Raw genomic sequence first — 22,191 nt, 5'->3', positions numbered from 1 at the left:
TCTTAGAGTCTTAGGTGGGGGAAGACTTGTGAGATAAGATGAAAAGTGATAAATCTGAACTTTTGAACAAATACAGGTGTGTGAAAAGAAGAAAGGAATGAAAGTAAGTCCAGGGGACTTTTCTCTACTTCTAGAGCCCAAGCCCTGAGTGAGTGGGAGTGTGGGAACATCCACTATCCTGGGGCTTGAGGCTGCTTTCCTGGGAGAAGCCTGGAGGAGGCTTCAGGCTTCTTGGGGAGCCCTAACCTGCTGCTTGAGTCCATGTCCAAAACAGTGTCAGAATGATGGAGCAGCACCAGGTTACTGGACAGGCAAGCCTAGGACAGCACTCGTAGCTCCTTGCTAGCCTCATCTTGCCTACAGAGATGCCCACGCACCCTGCTGAAGAGATCGAAGATGCTGAGGGATCCAAGGCAGTAGGATAAAGAGGTTCCTATAAGAGGAGTCTTCATAAAGGAGCAAGTGGCTGGGACCTCAGACTCCAGGGATAGGTACTAGGACATTACCCAAGAGGGCCAGCCATACCACAGTGATTAGCAGTTAAAGATGCAGATCAGACGAGCCATCCTATAACGGAGATCAACAAGCCCCTTGAAGACACCCACTGCAGGAACCCAGTAAGATGCCTCATGTGCCCCTTAGGGAGAAGAGGGTTAGAGCAGTATCCTAGAAGGCTGAGAATTTACCCAAGAGATCAAGTCATCCAAAGTATACAATTCATACCAGCCCCACTAGGAAACTGAACTTTGAATAATCTGATTGCTTACCTTAAAGGAGATTGTTTAAACCCTAAGAGACAGAAACTTTAATTAGCAAGTTAATTAGCAAGTTTCTCTGGTACTTAGGGAGGGTGGAGGCTTATAGAAAATTAACTACATCTTCTTTGTACATATGAGTATGTAGCCTTTGTTATTTGTAATACTGCTACATTTGCTGAGAAAACACACATGAAACCCCAAGGAAAGTTTTTTTCCTTCAGTTTTTTCTTTACTTGCAAACTATGCTTAGTCAGAGAGGCAAAGGATCGAGTGGCCCGTCTACCTAAGTCACCCCGTGCCCTGTCCATGAGATCAGGTGTCACTGTCCACCCTTTAAGGTTATGCCCTGTGGATATTCCTCTCACCCTACAGTAAATCACTCCCCTGGACCTCTGTCTCTTCCTCAACTCTTAGTGACTAAACATTAAGGAAATATATGATCTTCCGCAACTGAAGTCCAGAGGTTTCAGGCTTGTTTAATGCGGTGGCTTGACAATGTGACAATGCTGCAAGTCCCTAGTTTTGTTCCATCGCTCTGGTTTGTTATCAAATGTCATCTTAACCCTCAGACTGGTGGAAGCTGGCCTCAGCCAAGAGTCACGTGCAGACATAACAATGTCCTGAGGAAGCGAGACCAAGTCTTCCTGTGTTTCCCCAAAGCCCTCTGCAGACTTCTCCTGAGTCTCATTAGCAGAATTTCGTCACCAGCCTATCCTTAGCCAAACACTGGCAAGGGCGATAGAATTTTTAAAAGATAAAATTAAATGAGTTCTTTCCAATTGGTGTTGTGGAATCAATAACAAATAATCCTCTACCCCTTCTCTATTCTTCCAGATCCAGCAATAGACAATTCATTTCTTCCTACTCCTTGAAGTCTTGGTATATTCTTGGGAGGGAGGTCCCCAACCTCTTTTGAAACCTTTAAGCTGTTAGCGTGATACCATTCACTGTGTTGAAGCTTCTGTGGCTGAGTAGAGGGAGGGAAGAGCTTTAGGTTCTGAGGGTAGAACAGGGTAGAAACTCCACTGAGGAGATCTGACTCCAGGGAGTAACTCACCATATTTTTTTTTTCTCTTTATATAATCTTTTAAAAAGAAAGAAAATCCACCTCTCACTGTGGGAGCGAACTTTTGAAGCTTATTATACCAAAAGAGTGTCTGCCTCCTTGTCTGGATTCACATTAAATAGCTGTCTCCTCTTAACTTCATTGCCTTTCCCAGTTTAGCTTTAGGTTTCGATTTTTTTTTTTTTTTTTTTTTTTTTTACCAGCGTGACTGAAGCTGGTTGGTGATAGGATCAGATTGCCACGCTAACTGTTGAATGTTTACTGGAGTAAAAAGTGCAAATCCTCCAACAACGGGCAGGGAAGGAGTGGGATCTGTGTACAAGTGAGGACCACGGAGATCTGCTCAGAAGAGAGGAGTGAAATGCCTGCTTGCATCTGTGTAGTTCGTAAGCTACAGAACGGGTGGCTTACCTTGTTCTCTCAACGGTAGTTGAACTCTAATAATTTGGAGTCGAAGAGGAAATGACTTGCATTTTATTTGCACAGAACATAGCTCACTTTGTAGCTACAAAGCTCTAAACATAGTCATTAATGGTCAACTATCATTTTAATTCCAATTACAAAGGTACTAAATATTAGCTCTATTAGAAGGTACATATATATTAATTTAATGATCAGAAGAGAGAACATTCACAGAAATTTTTTTTTCAGTTAATAATGTAAAATCTGTACTTTACTAAAAGTGTTCTTCCTGTTGGGAAAACACAATGAGTATATTCATTTTGTTATCACAGTTTTAATAGATTCCCTGTTGTTGGATCGCTATCTGGATGGGAGCATTATTCATTTAATTACTACATACTGGGAGTTTGCCAGTTGTCAGGCACAAACACACCAGTGGTTCAACAGACATGGTGCCCACCTTCAGGGAGTTAGACTCCAGTAAGGATGCCCACCTCGAAACAGACAAGGATAACATCGTTGTCCTAAAGGCCGTGCATGACAGGAGTGGGTCGAGGGTACTGTGGCAGTACCCTCGAGGGAGGAGGAGGCAGTAAGGAAAAGTCTTCCCAGAGGGTGGTTTCTAGGCTAAGAGTAGAAGAATGAAGAGGAGTTGGCCAGAGAAGAAAGCAAGGTGTGGAGGTCTGGAGGGAGATGTTACAGTAGAGGGAATGGTACACGCAAACTCATGAAAGTTGATAATAACTCAGAGTTTCCTATACGTCATGAAACCATGGAGTACTGCTTTTGTGTTCACAAATGTATACCACAGCACTTTCCTGTCTCCAGACATTTAAAACTGGAAATAAAACTTATAGTTCTTGTCACTTAGTAGGCACTCAACTGAACAGAATTTCATGTGATATGTTTTACTGATAGCATTTCTAACAAACTTAGCTGATCATTGATTGACATTTAGACACCACTAACTTGAGAGCTTTTTTCCTCCCTAAAACAATTATACTTAAATATTTAATGCCGATTTAAAGGAAAATCTCAACAATCACTTTCATCTACTATAACACAGAGATGTCTCATGGTGTACAGGAATATTTGCCACTGAGCTTTTTGTTTTTTCTTATGTCCTATTTTAATAGATTTTTATCTCCTCTTTACCCATCAGAATGTCAGCTGTGCCTTATCACTGATGTTGGTGTCTCTGCTTACAGCACTCCTTCTTCAATCAGATGTGGCTTGAAAACTATATGACCATGTTTTTTGAGTGAGGAACTTTCCTCTGGATAATACATTTCTTCTTTGGGGCATGAACTTTGGGAGTATTTATAATTTTCACTATTCTCAATCATTTTCCACTCTGCTGCAACTGTATTCTAAAGAGGAAAGCTTTCTAAATACCTGAATTTCATATAGGTGAAGAACTTTGCATTCTGAATACAGCCCAGTCATCTCATGCCTATTTTCTTTTCTGTGGGCCTGTAGGTATTCAGCAGGGATGCAAGTGCTTGGGTAAAGCCATGATGGGCCAGAGTTGTAAGGGGGTGACCGGAAACCATACGATCTGCAGAATAAGGGTGAAGGGTGATTCGTAGGGGGAGGCCAAGGAGACAAGAAGAGCCAGAGTTCAGTTCCAAAGATAGCTTCATAATCATCAGACCCAAGTGGTGGCTGAAAAGCTGCAAACCAATGGACAGGAAACTGGTAGTTACTCATCACAAAATTCAGTGGTTACAACAACAAACTTATTTCTCCATTATATGTCTGTTAGGGCTACCTGTGGCTCTGCTTGGCTTGGCTAAACTTGGCTGGGCTTGTCTAGAATTGGGTCTAGGGTCTGAGTCCACATGGAGCAGGCTGAAAGAGGCACCATTAGTTATGGCATGTGGTTCTGGCAGAGTACAGGAGGGCAAGAGTGGAAGCAGGAACAGGTGATGCTTCTGCTCAGAACTTGCACATGTCATTTCCCCCACATGGCCCAGTTTAGGGTCAGTATGTAGGAAAGTCCGCTTGGTGAACAGGAAGGAAGAGCTATGCTCAAATACTACATTATACCACAATAGTTATGAAGAGACTTGTTAGGAACAGTGAAGAGGGTGGTCTAACACTTCACAACATGAAAGTGCAGTCAGGAGGTTACCAGCGAGCTCTGTTCGCCAGGGACCTTTCCTGTTGAGCCTGGTCATGTGAGTAACCTGATAAAGTCTCACAGCTGGGCAGAATGTAAGGTCCTTGAGAGGACTGTGTTTCTGAGAGGGATGGTTGGCCCAGCCTACAACCTGTCCTGTTTGGAAAGTTTATCTCCCTACTGTGGGGGTTGCTTTTTTAACCTTTAAGCATTCAGCCCTCTTTTCATCTAGGGATTGATGCTATTCTTTTCTAGCTGGTTGCAATTTTTTTTTATAAATGCTGCAGTGTATTTTCTGAAAAATAAGAACATTCTCATTCATAACCGTAATGCAATTATCAAAATCTGGAATTACAGTGACATAATAGTATTTTCTAATCTATAAACCTTATTCAGATTTTTCCATTCAATCCAATAAAAATTTACCAGCTGGACCACAATTAGATTTAATTGGATACTTTAACAATAAAAAAATATTCATCTTACCCGTCAAGTGTTCAGTGATTCTAGTCTCAGTCCATGTTATTTCATTCACGCCTTTTCCCTAGAATTACAGTTTTTATTTTGAAATCTCATCTGTAACTCTCTTACAGCACTACTTCTTCAATCATTAAGTAAATGTTTCTAGCTGTGAAGGTGATGCCATTCTCTCTGGCACCTTGACCTAAACATTCCGAGTCATGTGAGCTTCTTTACATGTCTACCAAGTTGCCAAATATGGGCACCTTTACTTGTGGAATGCCTCTCACTTCTTCTCCTGTCTATTCCTGCCACCACCTGGCACTTACCACCTCTCACCTGGACAATTGCGCTAGTCTTTTGGGAGCCACCAAAAGTTTCTCAGTCATTCTTTATCTCTCATGGCATAAATACAGGCCAGTGATTTTATAGAGTGCCCTAGATTTGGAGTTGGTTTGATACTTTCTCACTATTTACATCACTCTTTTTTTTAAAACTCCACTCTGACCAGGAAAATGCCTTCAGTTTCTGCTCATTATTCTCAGCAAAGTTCATCTTCTCTGGCTTCAAGGATCTAACTCTAGTTGTCTCTTCAGTCTTACATTTTATTCGTCAGCCAGACTGGACTACATAGTAAACTATCATCGCTGACTGTTCTTTTTTTTGTTTTTTTAATTTTTATTCAATTATAGTTTCAGGTATACAGCATAATGGTCAGATATTTATATAACTTACAAAGTGATCCCCCTATAACTATAACTTAAGATGTTCCTTCATACTAGATCATACTCTCTACTCCCATTCCACCCATTGATACATACTTCTATTCACCTTTCAAGCATAAATGCAAATACCACCTGAAACTACCCACATTTTCGCTCAAGTCATGGAATCATCCTCACCCTTTATTTAACTTCTCTTGGCTTTGTTTAGAGTTTTATGTTGATTCCCAGCAAAATTAGGACAGATTATGAAACACATGTCTATGAACAATTAAAATAAGCAAGCAATAATCACTAGAAGCCAGCTTCCCACAGTGAAGACAAGCTACATCAGCACAATCTCATTCCCTTTTGTAATCAGATTATAAGACTGAAGGCTCAGGGAAATAATAGAGATATCTCCAACCGAGCAAGGCATGTCACCAAATCTTGCAGTGTGGACCTAGTATAAAAATATGAGCTGCTTATTACTATTGACATACAGATTCCTGGCTCTAGAGCCTACCACTCCCTAAACCTGAGGGCACTGATCCCTCACATGCATACTCAGCCTTACTCTGTCTCCAAGCAAGAGGTTATCAGGTGGTCTAGCCCAGGTCACATTTGTGGTCAATCCAGCTCTGACTCTGTGTTGTATTTCAAGTCTGCTGTCTTGCTTCTGAAACCAATTGCTTATTTGATATTCAAGTTCTGATAACTAGATCCAGTACTTTCTATGCCTTAGTACTAATCTTTGTTACATTCTCGGGCCTCTTTTATCTCCAGGACCATGCTTTGATCTTACTACATCTTCTCCTAGGAATTGGAGTCCTGCCCATGAACTCGACTAGTAGCTGGGGTTATTCTAGATAATGGACTTTTTTCCTGATGCTAAATCCGCATCCCCCTACCCCCAAATTTCCAAATATCTGCCCAATAGCTCTACCCCACTCACCTTTTAGACTAAGCTCACTAGGTTATATAATCCTCACTTGCTGCTTTCCCCAGTTGACTACTTGCTTATTGTCTGCCACCAAAATTTCCAGATATTGGCTGCTGCCTGTTGTACTGGGTTCCCTTCAGCACTGACATGTGGGTCTGTCTTTTGACGCCAGGCCTCCACTTTGGCAGGTGCATTTTTATATCTGGATACTTTTCAAATAATCCTAACCTGCCATTCCTGGCCATAGGTTGCCACACTATCTCTCATTATTGCAGAGCATTAGCTAATTCAACAACCATATGTGTGGGCTGTTGATTACTGAGCCAATGTCAATTTGGCAGAGAATATTGAAGGGCTCTGGACTTAACACCGTTATACTTGTTTTGTTTTGTTTTTTAATCAAGGAGTAGAGTGAAACTAGAGAAAGAATGTTCTTCGAATTTTCAGATTATCTATAGCCCAGGGAAATAATGACTATAGACCTTTGATACTTTGAGAATATTCTAAGAATACTATGAAAGGGCAAAACAAATAATATTAAAATTAATACATGAAACTTCTTTGTTTTAGGTTCTAAATGTAACTTCTCAAGTACAGGAAAGGAAAAGTCTGACTTATAGTGATTTACACTTGACACTCCAGATATAAAGAACTATAACTGGCTCCTTTTCACATCAAACTGCTTCTCACACTCTAGGCCTTTCACTTGACTTTTCTCTTCCATCTGGAAAGTCATTCCCCATTTTTTTCATCTGCCCAACTCCTCCGCATCCCGAAAGACTCAGATAATCACCTCCCTCAGAAGTCTTGCTCCTTTTCTGTGGCCCTATGTGTTTCCATGTCATTGTACTGACCACATCAGGAGGTAGGTAGATGGCCTGTGTCCATCTCCCAAAAAAAGGCTGTGAGGACTCTGAGATCCAGACACACATCTTCTTCATCATTTACACATAGTGCTTATCCCAGGGCAAGGCACATAGTAAATGATGATTAAGTGAAGGTGTGGGAACCGGCTTGGTGCTCTTAAGAGCTTCCTCATCTCCCCTGGGCTTACCCATGGAAAACCTAAAATCTCCTCAAGTTTCTTTCTGGATTCCACCTCTGAAACCTGTGTTCATCCTTGCATGTATCCTTATTGAAGCTATTTCACTATATCTTGACTTGCTCCTTAGATGTTAAATTTCTACCTTTCTCTTTGCTTTCTGGCCTGTCCTCACTCAGGACTCCTTTTTAATTTTCTCCTTAGCCTAGTCCCCCAAACCGAAGTCAAGGGCCAGCCTTGTTCACTCCTTTGTCCACATGCCCAGATTCTGCTCCTGAATCCTAGTTAGTGGAAGTGGTATTTCCTTAACAAGCCCTCCCTCACCCCTCTCCCCTCTACAACACATCCACTTACCTTGGCCAGAATGATGGCTACAGCAGCAAGATCTGGGACTTTGGTTGACTTGAAGAATAATATGTTGTCAGTGTGCCACAGTTGTTAAAAAGCACATACTTTTGTATAATTCATTAGTAGAAGGATAACAAATACCATGAGATGAAATGGCCTCATCACACTAGAAACAGATCAGATCCATTTTGGGCATCACTTTAAGGACAACACAAATTTAGTTCTTCCAGGGGAGGCAACCCAGAATGCAGAAAGATTTTCAGGCCTTCTGAAAAACAGACAACCTAGGGGGAGATGAGTTCATTGTTAGAGTATCTATCACGGAAAAAAACTTTTTAGAAATTGTTAGCATAGCTTTCTAAGAAAAGATTAAATTAAGTGAAGATTTTGTTTGCTTAGTATCAGGAAGAATGTATTCTCAGTAAAAACTGTTGAAATGCAAAATGGGCTGTTTTCATAGGATACATGCACACACATCTCCAGGGTCATTTCTTAACACTCTTAATTATATGTTATGAAATGACCCTGGATACGAAATATTCTATAGTGTGCACTATGAGAGAAGTTGGACTGCATAATTTTTAAGATCTCTTTAGCTTCTAAAATTTCAGTCCTATGGATTTCTAAAGCACCATTTCAGCCTATTTTTTATATTTATACATGTAATTATCTCATTGGTCCCACTATATTGCAAGCTCCTTGAATACAGGGATATTTTATCTTATTAACTTTTGCTAACCTTATAAAGATACATACATAATATACAAATTTGCTCAATAGCTGTCTGATGTATCAGCGAGTGGGTGGGTAGGTGCGTGGGTAGGTGGGTGGGTGGATGGATGGATGGATAGACGAATGGATAGATTAAACAAGAACCATGTGTACTCTTCCAGGACTGTTTCTGTGACCTTGAGAAATCCCTCAGATTTTTTCCCCCCAATTAATAAGATTGACATAAACTAACAGTCCTTCTCCCTGAATGTTAGAGGAAATAGCTAATGTAAGACACTGGAGACATAAAATGGTTTGGAAAAAAACATAGTAATAGAGTACTTCGTCAGTGATCTTTGCTCCTATCTCAAATCCTTCTATTAAAATTTGACTTTTTTTTTTTCAAATTATGGGGTTTTATAGCAGACATTTTAGGCTCAGATGCATTTTCATCCGAAAGATTTTTTTTTAGTGTGCCATATTACTTGCAGTAAATCTTTATAGAGTCATAAAGCCTTTTTGTGGCATGGGTTAGAATACATTAACTGAATAATATAGCTTAAGTTTTACTACCAAAATTCAATGAGATAAATAAAAAATTCACTTGGTTATTAATTACAAAAAAGCAGCAGCAGCATAAACACACTTATCAAGGATCAAATCAAGAGATTATTTACTTTTTTAAGACTTATATGAGTTTGTCCTTCTAGTGGACATCTATTGAGTTATTTGTCTCAGCTGCCGGTCCCATCCTATTCACCCTCTTCACAGCTACAGTCATATAGACCTGATTTGCGCTCTGACCAAAGCTGTAGTCATCACAGCCTCTACCTCCAAAATGTGAGCTTGAGATTAAATGTCAGGTTCTCTCCTTGTACCTGTGTGCATAATATGTCAACCTGATGCTCACTTCTGTCGTATTTTCCAGTGTCTTCCAAACAGTCAGAGGAAACCTTCTTCATGCATTTATTGTTTTTGATTGTCTTTGTAATGTGTATGCACATATTATTGGGTCTATTCTGATTGCTGTCTCCTAGAGAGTATTAATATTGAGTTAATATTAATTTGGTTAATATTTGGGTTGCAAGTAATATTGGAGATATTTTAAGAAAAAATAGAAAATTTATTTAAGACTATCGGAGTATCTAATGAAATTTAGGAACACAGAGCTAGATAGCAAGAGTTTCAAAAGTAGAATGCTGTTTGTTGATTAAATGTGTCACTTGAACAATTATTGAAATTTAGTTATTAATTTTATCTTATCTCCTGGATATTTTCAGTAATTGTTGCCATTTTTTTTCTTTTTAGTTTCATTTCAAATAGATTTATGAAAGTTGTTTTGGCTGTAAACACCACTTTATAAACCAGAGTGCTTTATTTGCCATCAACAGTGAATGCTTATTTATCAGACATTCTATCGATCTCGGTACCACCGAATCCCTATGAATGACACCTCTTCTGATATAATATTATAATGACTATCATTATTGGTCCTTTAGGATCCCAAATTGCTTTCTGAATTCTTTACAAGAAATTAAACAGAAATTATAACTGGGTGTTCATTGTTTCTTCATTCTGTAAAAACGGTGAGTTTGTATTTGCTACGTATGAAAATACTATTTACCAGAATATTGAAGTGGAATTGGAGAGATAGCAGGGGATACATAAGCTTTATCAGACGCTAGATTAGCTCTATGCCACCAGAGGGCAACCTAACCTAATTATGTGGATGCGTGATTCCTAGGGAGGTTGGCTGAGAATGTGGAGTGAGCCCCAAATTGTTGAGGAGAGAATGTCACAAACAAGAGCACACACTTGGAAAATTAAAATGAGCATACACATGCCCACAATCTTCTATTTTTTCTTATTTATACTTCCTTGTTTCCAAAAAAAAAGTTTCATTCACTAAGGACGTATTTACTGTTTGCTACTTATATATTTCTTGCCTTGGTTATTTTAAATTCCTGGAATTGCCTCCTTGCTGTCTGAGGTAATAATGGAACTGTTTTTTTAAGTCAAAAGATTATGTAGAAAATCATGCATTGTAATATTTCTATTTGCTGCCTAATGAAAGGTGGCCCTGAGCCACTCCTAACACGGAGAGACCCCTCCTGTTTTAAAGATTCACTGAGGTATTTGTTCCTTTACCTTCTCTCTTCCCCTCTCCATCGTTCCTACAGCAACAGAGTTCTCACGATCTGACCTGAATTCTTAACAGTGGAGTAGAAACCCACTCCCCCCTCCTTTGTCCAGTTGTCATGGAAAAAATTTTGTTATATTCTCTCCTTGGCCTTTTACATTTCCAGTGAAATAATAGGCATTAATTTTGGCTTCTTTTCAGACATTACCCAGCATTGCTACTTTCCAACTTTTCTATTATTTTGGTGCCCTTTTTGAAAACGAGCAGATTAGTTGGTTTCATTTTCAGCACCCTCTTGTCCCAACCCCTTACATTAGTTTGCATCTTGTGGATCCCAGTACATCATTGGTGAAGTGGTGAGTATTTTCTTGTTTACTTTGGTTTTAATTCAAACACACATGCCCAGAGCCAGCTATTCAGTCTTAATTAATGTCGCTTTCTAGTCCTTCAGCAGAACACAAAAGCAGTCCCCATTCCCATCTCCAGATCTCCTCCGAGCAGCATGTCATTGCCTAAAATCAGTTCTTTTATTCTGACAAGTCACAGTTCCCTCTCTGCTGAAAGATCTTTTTTTGGGCAGGGACCAGTGAGGGTAGGAGCCTTTGAAGTTAGGTGGCTGCTGTCTTTGGTGCACATCACTCAGCATTCATCCCTAATAATATCTCATGAAGACAATCTTTCCTGGAAAACAAATCAGATGGCCACTACAGTCTGTGTGATGGGCTTCCAAGCCCTGTGTCACACTGCAAATATGTGGGCATTGAGGGATATGTTTTCCTGGCTCCAAACCTGGAAACCAACTCTGCCCTGAGATTTAATCAGCAGCCCAAGGACCAAACAAACATGCTGCCTGGTCAATGATGTCTCCTTCTGCTTCTGCAGAAGCTCCTCTGCAAACAGAAACAGGATCTTGTTGGATCAAATGGGTTTGTCGCAAACTCACACAGCAGGTCAAAGTGGAAGCATGTTTTCTTTAGTCAATGAGTAGCTATTTTCCTCCTCCTCCTCTTCCATTTCTTTTTCTCAATCTTTGGGCTTTTTGTTAGAATGAAAAAAGAAGCAAGACAAGACCTGTTTTTTCCTTTCCCATTCTCAGCAAGCACTGTGGTAAACAATTGGTCCCTCTAGGGCATAGCATATTAAATATTAATTACCAAATAAGAGCAGAAAGTCTATTTTCCAAACCCTCTACTTTTGCTAACACAGGAAATATTAGATATATAATAGCAGTCATAGTTAACATTTTTTTTAGGTCGTTTTGCTGTGCCAGACATCTGTGCTAAGCACTTGGCATACATTATCTAATTCAATTTACACTACAGCCTTTTTAGGTAATACTACTGTTATTCTTATTTTACAGATAGATAGAGAAACTGAGGCTGGTAAAGTGTATCATATTTGCTCAAGATCTCACAGCCAGTAAGATAAGCTTTGACTCAGCGCTTGCAACCATACTCTAGCCTGGACTTAAAAACTGTACTAAAATGGAGCATGCATACAAGCAGTATACCTTGGGTTAATATTACCAATCACTCATATATAATTCACCTAAGATCCCATGCTGTAAAAATAGATGTCATGTCCTACCAGTTACTCTAGCCAAAGGAAAACTTCAAAAATCTCGTGGACCCAGTGACTCCACAGACTAAAGAAAGGCTCCAGGCTGGAGAGGTCAGTTCCAGCTCCTTGAGTGGTGCCTGGACATTTCTCCTGTCTCTATCCCCCACCCCATCACTGCAATAAGTGAAGGAAGAGTGAATCTCTCAAACCGTTCAGGTTTTAGCCCTCGAGGTTGACATTAAGCTTCTTGAGCCTTATGGCAGATATCTCATTCTAAATTAATACATTCTGCACAATTGAAGATCAACAAAAAGCAATTAGTATAGTACATTTTATAGAGTGTGTGTTGTGTGCTCACACCCTGCTGGGCTCTGTAGAAAATAAAGATGAAATGTGAAACATGGCCTCTGATGTAGATTTAGACATTAGCAAAATGGACAGACTTGAGGCTCCATGCCACTCTAAATTGTTCCTAATTCCTGAAGCCAGCCAGTCACCCCTAGGGGTACACTGTGCTTCCTGGTCCAGCAGAAATATAATCAATAATTAATAGCAGCAGTTTTTCAAGGTTAAAAATTCTTGAGAACACAAAGAGCTTTGTGTGTATGTGTGTGTGTGTTATATCTAATGACATTTATCATATTTGAAATTAAAGCAGATAAATTTTTAAAAATAGTTATTTATTAATTTATTTTAAAACAATAATAAACTCATTGCATATAATATATTTTATAAAAAAATAAATGAATTTTCCCATAATATTAGTGAGAAATATGGCAATATTTTACTTTTTAAAAAAATTATCTGTAATGGATGACTTAATAAAAGAGAGCATGATTTTCATTTCTGCTTCTTCATCTATAATCTGTTGGGATTTATTATTTTGATTAAAATATATGAAGAAAATACAGCCTTACACAGATAAGTAACTGGAAAAGGAGGATTTATCAAACCCTCTGAAAGTGTTTTGGGGACTTCTGGGGGTCCTTAGACCATACCTGGAAACCAGTGATCTTTATGTAGAGTTTGGGCATAGGCAGCTTGCTTGGCTTAATGGCCTAGGCCTAGGACCACATATGGGAACAGATACAGAAGGGTAATGTGACTGCAAGTGGCAAATTAGGCAGTTACCTGAGTGATAGGATTTGAGAAGCATGAAATAGTGCTCCTGCCCTTATCATTAGTCTTATCGTTAAGACATTAAATGCTTCTACTTAAATGAAATGTATTAATCATTTTTTAAATAAACCTATATTAAATGGCAGAAATGTATAAGGCTCAGAGCTCTGAACTTAAATGTGAATAAAACAGAATAATAGAAAAATTTATTAGCAAGTAGTTCCCTAGAGAATGGAAAACATGACAAAATAAATTTTGATGGAACAGAGAAGAGTAACTAAAAAAAATCTGAAAAGGATATTATTAAGAACTAATTCAGTTCAAAATGGAGGTAGCCAGCATGGCATAATTTGAGGGACATTGAGAATTCTCATCTGGGAACAAAAAAAAATACCTCTGAAAACTCACTTCTTAGAGTTATTTAACTCTTTTAAAATGAAAGTATGCCTCCCTCTCCCAGCCATTGTCAGAACTATTGGACATTCCCACCTTTCATTCAGGGTTCCACCAGAGAAACAGAATCACTAGGTTATTTGTTTGTTTGTTTATCTGGATCTAGATCTAAATCACAATGTCACCACTAGGCAATTGAGACTAATTGCTGCCCCTTAGGGAGTTAGCTCTAAATTTTCAACATTAACTAAGCTTCCGCTAAATCTAGATCTAGATATATATCCACATATATACATTATATATATATATAATATATATATGTATATAGATACACACACATAAATACACATATATACAAAGTTATTGAAAGGACTTGACTTATAAGACTGCAGGCTAGGCAATTCCTAAATTCATATGGCAAGCCATCGGGATAAGAAAGCTGGAAACTCTGGAGCAGGAGCTGATATCACAGTCAACAGGCAAAATTTCTTCTGCAAGGAAATCATAGTTTCAGTTGACTGGATCAGGACTGCTCAGATTATCCAGGATAATCTCCTTTACCTAAAGTCAACTATTGTAGATCTTAATCATAATCTACGAAATACCTTCACAACAACACCTGGATTAGTGTTTGATGAAATAACTGAGTACTATCACCTAGATAAGTTGACACATAAAACAAACCACCACACCATCTTTTAGTGAATCTGTCTGATCTACTTCTTCCTTCTCAAAAACTTTTTAGAAATTAAAATTTAAAATAACCTAGGGACTAAGAAGGATAAAGAATAAAGAAAAATACAGAGTAAGAAAATAGGAAGAGAAAGCTGGTCAGGTGGAAGGCGAATGGAGGAGAGACACAGAATAAAAGCAGAGAAATTGCTACAGAGATGTACATCTACACAAACAATATTATAGAGGGAAAAGCAAAGAACTAGAGGAGAGAGGAAGAAGGAAGAGTGTTTCTGAGTTAAAATGCTCTCATCACTAATGTTAAAGTAGGAACTAGGGAAACAATTATTATTCACAACTCTTCATTTTCCTTACTTTGAGCTACAGGGCATATAGCTATCAGAGTTGCTTGGGTAGGGAAATAAAATTCTCAAGGCTCAAGTGACCTGAAACTTATTAACTTTAGTTCCTGGCTGGAGCTGCCCTCTGGGCTAGAACTTCCCCATCTCTATACTTTTGGTTCTTCTGAATTTAAACATAGAGAAAATGTGTGACCTCTCTTCTCACATAGTTAAGGCCTTAGGCTCTAGTCAGGCTCTGGGGGAGTCAGGCATCCATTAAGGTGGCCCACAGTGATCCTATCCTCTGGTATTTATGACTTTCGTATTATCCTTTCTCTTTGACTGTGGGTCAGACCTAGTGAATCACTTTTAACGAATACAATATGGCGGAGTGATGGGATGTCATTTCGGAGATTAGGTTTCAAAAAACTGTGACTTCCATCTTGCTCTCTCTCTCTCCCTCTCTCTCTGTGTCTCTGTCTCTCTGTCTCTCCCTGTCTCTCTGAATCTTTGTGCTTACTTGTTCTAATGAAGCAAACTGTCATGTTGTAAGCTTCCCTATGGAATAGCCCATATGGCGAAGAATTGAAAGCAGCCTTTGGCCAACAGTCAGAGAGAAGCTGAGGTCCTTGGTGCAACAATTCACAAAGAACTGAATCCTGTCAATAAACATGTGAGAGATGGTGAAAGTGGCTCTTTCCCCAATCAGGTCTTGATGTGACCAGCCCTTGCTGATGCCTTCAAAGCAGCCCTGTGGGTGATCCTGACTCAGAAGATCCAGCTAAGTGGTATTGATTCCCTACCCACAGAAACTATGAGATAATACGTATTCATTTAGTCACTAAGTTTTGGGGTAATTTGTTATACAGCAATAGATAACTAATACAGACTGCCTGAATTTAAATCCTGCTGTTTATTAATTATGTGACCTCAGGCAAGTAACTTGAATTCTATGCCTTAACTAAATCACCTTAAAATGTAGACAATATTAATAGGGTTATTATAGAACTAAATGATTTAATATATATATGTATATGTGTATATGTATATGTACAGATATATGTATATATAAATGGATAGTACCTGACATACAATAAATGCATAGTAAATGTTAGCCTGCTGCTGTTAAATGCTACTACTATTATTACCATCATCATCATTTAAAGTTTAGGAAAGGATCACAGTGTATATACTTCTAGAGAAACACAATGTCACCTCCGGGCAATTAAGACTAATCATTGCCCTGTAGGGAGTTAGCCTTAAATTGTCAACATTAACTTCCCAAGCTCCTGCTAGCTTCATGCATGTCTAAATTTAAATGGCTCGTCCACATACACAAGTGGTCCCCAAGCACCCAGTGCTTCACTGAGCCCAGAATATTCTAAACTATTTCTGAAGTATTTGGGAAATGTCTTCCATCGCTTTCTTTTCATATTTGATCTCCTTCTTTGTGGTGCTATTTTACCCAAGGATTTTCAGTGCCCAGTCATAGAGTTATCTGCTGAAAAAATGGAGAAGACCTCTGGCCTCAGGAATTGGTGAGCTATTTCTTAAATACAATATTGAGCAGAGCCTGTATCTGCCCTGCCTGTGATCTACTCCAAAATCTTACAGAACCTCTTCTTCTGGGAATGTTGACTGGCACAGGAGGAGGAGGATGTCTGCAAAAGTGAAAGACCGAATGAACGGATCATTCATTATTGCTCATCTCCCTTTCCTTATCTACTTTTCTCATCTGTCTTATTAGGAATGAATGAATCAATCAATATCTGAATGATGGTGTCTTTAAAACATCACATAGCAAAAAGAAGCTTCAGGTAAGAAGTACCTTTGATTAAAAGATAAACTGTTAAAAAGTAACGCTTGGAATGTTAAGTACTAGCTGAATAAGCTTTGCAATTTTTGCAGAAGTGGAGCTGAACTCAGATCTCAAGAAATTCTTCCACTCCTAGAGATCCAAGAATGCCATAAATATGTTGACCAAGGGCAGGAAGCTGTCACTCAAATTAATTTCAATCTATTCTTTTTTTGTCCCTTCTGAATTTGTTTTCTGTAAGTGTGTAGTAACTGCTGGGATGGACATAGCCTTAGAAGGAGTCCCCATAGCTGTGTTGATATTGAAGGAGACTAAACCTATAAATACAAGTGCTTTGTATCAATCTGCAGGGTTTAATTTGATTATCCAAAATTTAAAGGAACGAAGAGTTCTTTTTTCTCTCTTTGCTTGAACTGGAAGCATGAAAGCATAGTTACTTGGTCTGGCTTTGAAATCAGATACACTAGGGTGCAAATCCAAGTTTAGCTGTGCAACTTTAGAGAGATTCCTTAACCCTTACTCTCCATCTCCTCATCTATAAAATGGTGATAGAAATGCCTACATACAGGGTTGTTGATAGCTATTATGCTATGAGAGATAATGTTTAAGATGGAAGATCAGTGCAACGTTAGAGAGAGACTGGATCTGCCTCTGGGAGTGGTGGTTTGGAGAGAATGACAGCGCCCCAGCACAAAGCACTTTGCATATTTCAGGAGAACTGAGGGACTGTGTTAAGCAGCAGCCCCAGTTCCCAGGCTTTCAACGTTGATAGCTAGTACTCTAGATCAGGAGAGCTTTACTTCCTGGAAATTCTACCCTGGCTCTGTTTCTCTAATCAAAAACTAATTATTCTCTAGGGCTGGACTAATCCTATTAACTCAGTGGAGCTCATTCTGACTGGCACAGCCAGCAGCAGTCTCACCCCTCCAAACAACTTCTGCTCCCTGCTCACTGGCAAGTTCTCACTTCCATTGCTGCGTACCTTACCCTACGATGTTTATACTTATCTCCAAAACTAAGTTACCGTTCCTTGTGAACAGGAAATGGATTTCTACCTTCTTTGCGTCACTCCGTTGATAAGGTAGACACCACAAACTGTGTTCCACAAACTGCTCTGGGGATCTCTAAGTCTATAGAGATGACTCAGGTATGTCACCTGGGATGAAAGAACTGGGTTCCCAGCCAAATCTTGGGCTCATCACCCCTAAGCATGCCCACCAGCTTCAGCCAGAAGAGCTTGGTTTTTATCCGTTTTGCCTTTGGACTTCAGTTGTGATGATGACAGTGGCATATTTATTGAGCATGCTAATAGGCAAATGTCATCCTGTATCTCCATGGGCCCCACCATTGTACAGTACTTGCCAGCTCAGTTTTCAGCTGCCTGAGGGCTTTCTCTGGCAGCCAATGACTTTTCTCTGATAGTGCCAATGACTTCACAACCCTAGGAGCAGCCTTTAACCACTGACTGTTCGGAAATAGTATATAAATATTTCAGCTTTCTTGTCCTACTGGGGGGTGACTCAGAAGTGGGTGTTCCTACTGACTCCCAGAGTTTCCCCAATGAAATTAGGCTCCACTTCTTCACAGTGGTAATTGGCTCCATAACTTGCTCCTGACTGACTTCCTTCCCTTCCCTGTCTCATTTCCTTACAGGTATTTCCTGGGATCATCTCCCAAAACTTTGTCTCAGGGTCTGCTTCTAGAAAACTAGACCTTAACTTAGTATCTATTCATTACCAATCACTATTTTAAAAGCTTTACATATGTTGACTACTTGTATTCTTTAATCACCCTATTAACATTTTTTTCATTTTATTTTCAGTTTGCAAATAAAGAAATTGAGGCAAGGAAAGTTTAGGTGTCTTATCTGAGTTCACAAAGCTAATCTGTGTTGATGCCAGATTCAAAGCATAAGTTTCCATAATAAAGAGATGTTGGAATTTGCTGATCCAGGCAGTTACCCTGCCCATTGAATAATAATCACAGCTTCCTCCAGAAGTCCTTGGCAAGGCTCATTTTCTCTCATTAACTCTTGAATCTTGTCTTTGCTTTGAAATGTTTTAAGTCTAGATGACCTTAGTCTGTGATTTGAAGCCATTGGAGGCATTACTTTTGTTTCTTACACACCAAACTCTCCTATGGAGGCCAGAGCAGGGATAGTGCAACAGGGAGAAACAACATGTCCTCCCTGTTGACTCATTATTTCTGTTGGTTCCCTTGCCAGTGTCAGTGGAGGAAGAAGGCCTTCATTCTAGTAATTGTTCCTCTAAAGATGGTGGGATCAATGATGGAGATAGAGATGTCAGGAGGAGGAGAAGCCAGTTGGTATAGAAGAGTTAGTGGGTGGGCTCTTACTTATGGAATGAATTCTGTTTTAGTCATGTTGTGTTTGAAGAAATGGTGATACACTCATGTGGTATCACCATTTCTTCAAACACAACATGACTAAAACAGAATTCATTCCATATTCAGCATGTAGTTAGAAAAGTGAGTTTAGAACTTGGAAGAGTTGGTAATAAAGATCTTTGCATAGAGGTAGTTGTGGCTGAAGTCAAAGAAGAGGATAAGACTTGAGTTTATGAGAATAAAGGGGATTCAAGGATGGAATCTTGGCGAATGCCTATTTCTGATGTCAGGATAAAGAACAGAAGTTATCAAGGGAAACACAGAAGGAGAGCCAGGATAGTGCCATTTTGATATGGACCCCAAGGATGGAGAGTAGTTCCAAGAAATAGTAACTAATCAACAGGATCAAATACTGCAAGGGTCAAGTTGAAGAACCAGGACCAAAATTAAAATGTCTTGCTTAGGATGTCTCTTAACTTTCGAGGCCAGTGACTAGAACATTGAGTTAGAAACTGAGAAGAGAGAGGATATGGAAAACGAGAAAAGTGGTGTGTAGGTCATGCAAGTTAGTAAACTGATTCTTTGCTTTTGTAAAGGCTATTCTAGAACTACCCCAAAATATGAACTCCACCAATCCCAAACCTCCTCAACGCACTGTTTTAATGTATAATAAGTGTTTAGGTGAGGAATCTTTAAGGTTGACCTCAATATTTACTTTCTGAATTTGATTTGTCTGTTATCGTTGTTATTGGTTTTAAGGAATAGTAAATAATTCCTTAGAAACCAGGGCTCTAGCTAGCCATTAGAGAATTCCCACTTATGTATTGTTTGTTTTAAAAGAATTAGACCATAGCAAATTCACTTAACATGACTTTATAGAAGACAAAATAATTGTCTTTGATGATTAAGGCAATCCAGGATCTTGCTGTACCTCTGGGCCATTACCCTGAATTCCATTACAAAGAAGACAGAAAATAAATACTAGCCAAGGAGCCAGGAGCTCCAGGCTCTGGTTTCAGCTCTCAATTCAGTTCACCTCAGAGAGCCTCAGTTTCCTCATCTTAGAATGAGGAGATTGACTTTTTGATGATTCCAAAACCAGTGCTGGTCTCTGAAGATATTTTAATTTCCTTTATAGTAAAGGAAGGATGGAAAGAAGGAAGGGAGGGAGAGAGGGAGGAAGAGAGGGAGAGAGGGAGAGAGGGAGGAAGGAAGGAAGAAGGGATGGGAAAGGGAGGGAGAGAGATTTTGTAGTGAGTTCTTCGTAAAGTAGGATTTATTTATTTTTAATTCTAAAGTTTGTCCTTTCTACTGTTATGCTAAGATGTTCTTTTAAAAAACAATAGGCATCAGCAGTTGGATTTTTAATGTGCCTTAATAGCAACATTAAAAAGCTGGCAAACTCATGACACTGCTGAAAATTTTCTCTAGATTTTTACTGGTCTATGGACCTACTGGACTAAAATGCTTATTTCCTCTTCAATTCTAGATTGAAAGTGGCAGATAGAGTTTAAAATCTTTTTTTTTTTTTTTTTTTTTTTTTTTTTTTTTTTTTTTTTTTTTTTTTTTTTTTTTTTTAGATCTTAGATGAGAGCAACAGGAGCAACAGGAGCAACAGGAGTCACCCAGCAGCATCGCCTGTCTCTCCAGCCCTTATTAGAGCCTGGGAGCATCCTGCCATACTTGTCAGCAGCAGCGACATTGGGAAGGAATTTCAAAAGCGGAGCTCCCATCCCAGGACACTGGAGCTCTGAATGCCAACAGAAAAATGTGCCTCCTTGTAGACAAAAAAGGTTTGCTTTGTTAAATTCTTTGAATCATTTTAAAGGACTTTTCACCAGCTCGAAGAGACTGTAAATAAGATCTGCTCAAAAGAGGCTGCAGAAACAAATTGAACCCAGGGGTTGGCCGTAGAAACATTACTGTAGAGCCAGAATAAAGTTATTTACCTATATTTTTGCCTACCGAAATGTAGGTCTTACCCTGGTATCTGAAATAAATGACACGAAACTCCATTCATCTCCTTCCCACTGTGTGCCCGCCTATTTCAGCAGGAACTATTAAAACTGTAGCAGGTCAGAGAAAATTGATGTTGGCAGCAGCTTCAATAAATCTGTGCCACTGAACTGCAGGAAGAATTAAAATGCAGAAATTAGAAATCAAAGGCATTGATTTTAGTGTGAGACTTATCTGATTAAGTGTAGTTTCATAAACCGCTATATCTCAATCTCATAAAGCCCTACGGAAAACCTGAGGGGGTGGGTGATGACCGCCCCAACTTCCAGAGGAATCCAGAATTTCAATATGCCATAGCAACAGAATACCTTTCTCATAAAATATCAGCTCAGACCAAAACTCCCTAGGAAACAAACATTGAAAGCCAGCATTGGTGTTCACGTAATTTCAAAATGCCCAGAATGCTTTGCTTATTGGGGCAGGAAATTGTTTTCTGAAATCAAAACACAATGTGTCTTTTTTACGTGCCTGTAAAGATCTCAAGAAAAGTCAAATGAGAATAGAACTTTAAGAGAGGCAGGAACAAACAGACCCCAAGGGCAGGCATTGGAAATTTATACAAAGGAGAAGGAGGGGGACAGAGTTGCAAGAGATACCTCAGGATTTTATACTGAGCATTTTTACAAGACATTCTGCTAAGCAGTTTCTAATTACTAAACTATTTCAGCATTTTCTAATCATTAAATTATTTAATCTTTAAAATTACCTTGAGAAGTAGGTATTTTCATCCCCATTTTCCAGAAGATGAAATAGGCTCTGAGAGTTTAAATCACTTGCTAGGGGGCGTATAATCCTTAAATCGTAGTTCTACCAGGACTCTTATCTTCATCTGCCTAAAGTCAAAGTTTGCACTACACAATAGCCACAGCACAAACTGGGGTCAAATAAATTGACCTGGAGGCAAATGTAAATGAGCTCCAAAGCTGCTGGTGGTTAATCTATTACTTTAACAATGTGTTTCAGCTGGAGATGCCTTGAAGATGAATCAGCTCAATGGTCAATGGTGGATACATGGTGGGAGGGAGGATCTGCCTCCCAGATTTCTGCAGGTGTGCCCAGCTTGCCTCCATCTCTGCGAAGACTCAGAGTCAAAAACCCCCTGGGACAGAGTCCCCTATTTTTAGTGGTTTAGTTTTGGGAGCCTTTCACCAGAATGGCATATTAACACTAATCTTATTGTGTAATCTTCCAGTTTTAAGGTGTCAGAAAAAAAGACATTCTCATGTGTTCAGCTGC

At 39.2% G+C, this 22,191-nt stretch overlaps 1 long non-coding RNA gene across 1 annotated transcript; it reads right to left on the bottom strand.

Moving 5' to 3' along the window:
• Nucleotides 1-2,362: 2,362 nt before the first annotated feature.
• On the bottom strand, nucleotides 2,363-21,769 carry LOC107518785. Its single transcript, XR_001598950.2, has 4 exons — nucleotides 21,662-21,769; nucleotides 7,848-8,125; nucleotides 4,835-4,892; nucleotides 2,363-3,899 (listed from the first exon to the last, which is right to left on the bottom strand). It is a non-coding gene; the product is annotated as an uncharacterized LOC107518785 (long non-coding RNA).
• Nucleotides 21,770-22,191: the final 422 nt, after the last annotated feature.

The sequence above is a fragment of the Rousettus aegyptiacus genome, unplaced genomic scaffold (genome assembly GCF_014176215.1).
Source record: "Rousettus aegyptiacus isolate mRouAeg1 unplaced genomic scaffold, mRouAeg1.p scaffold_m13_p_3, whole genome shotgun sequence".
In the NCBI taxonomy this organism is placed as follows: domain Eukaryota; kingdom Metazoa; phylum Chordata; class Mammalia; order Chiroptera; family Pteropodidae; genus Rousettus; species Rousettus aegyptiacus.
Note: the sequence above shows the minus strand (reverse complement) of the source record. Positions and strands in the feature narration are given on the sequence as shown.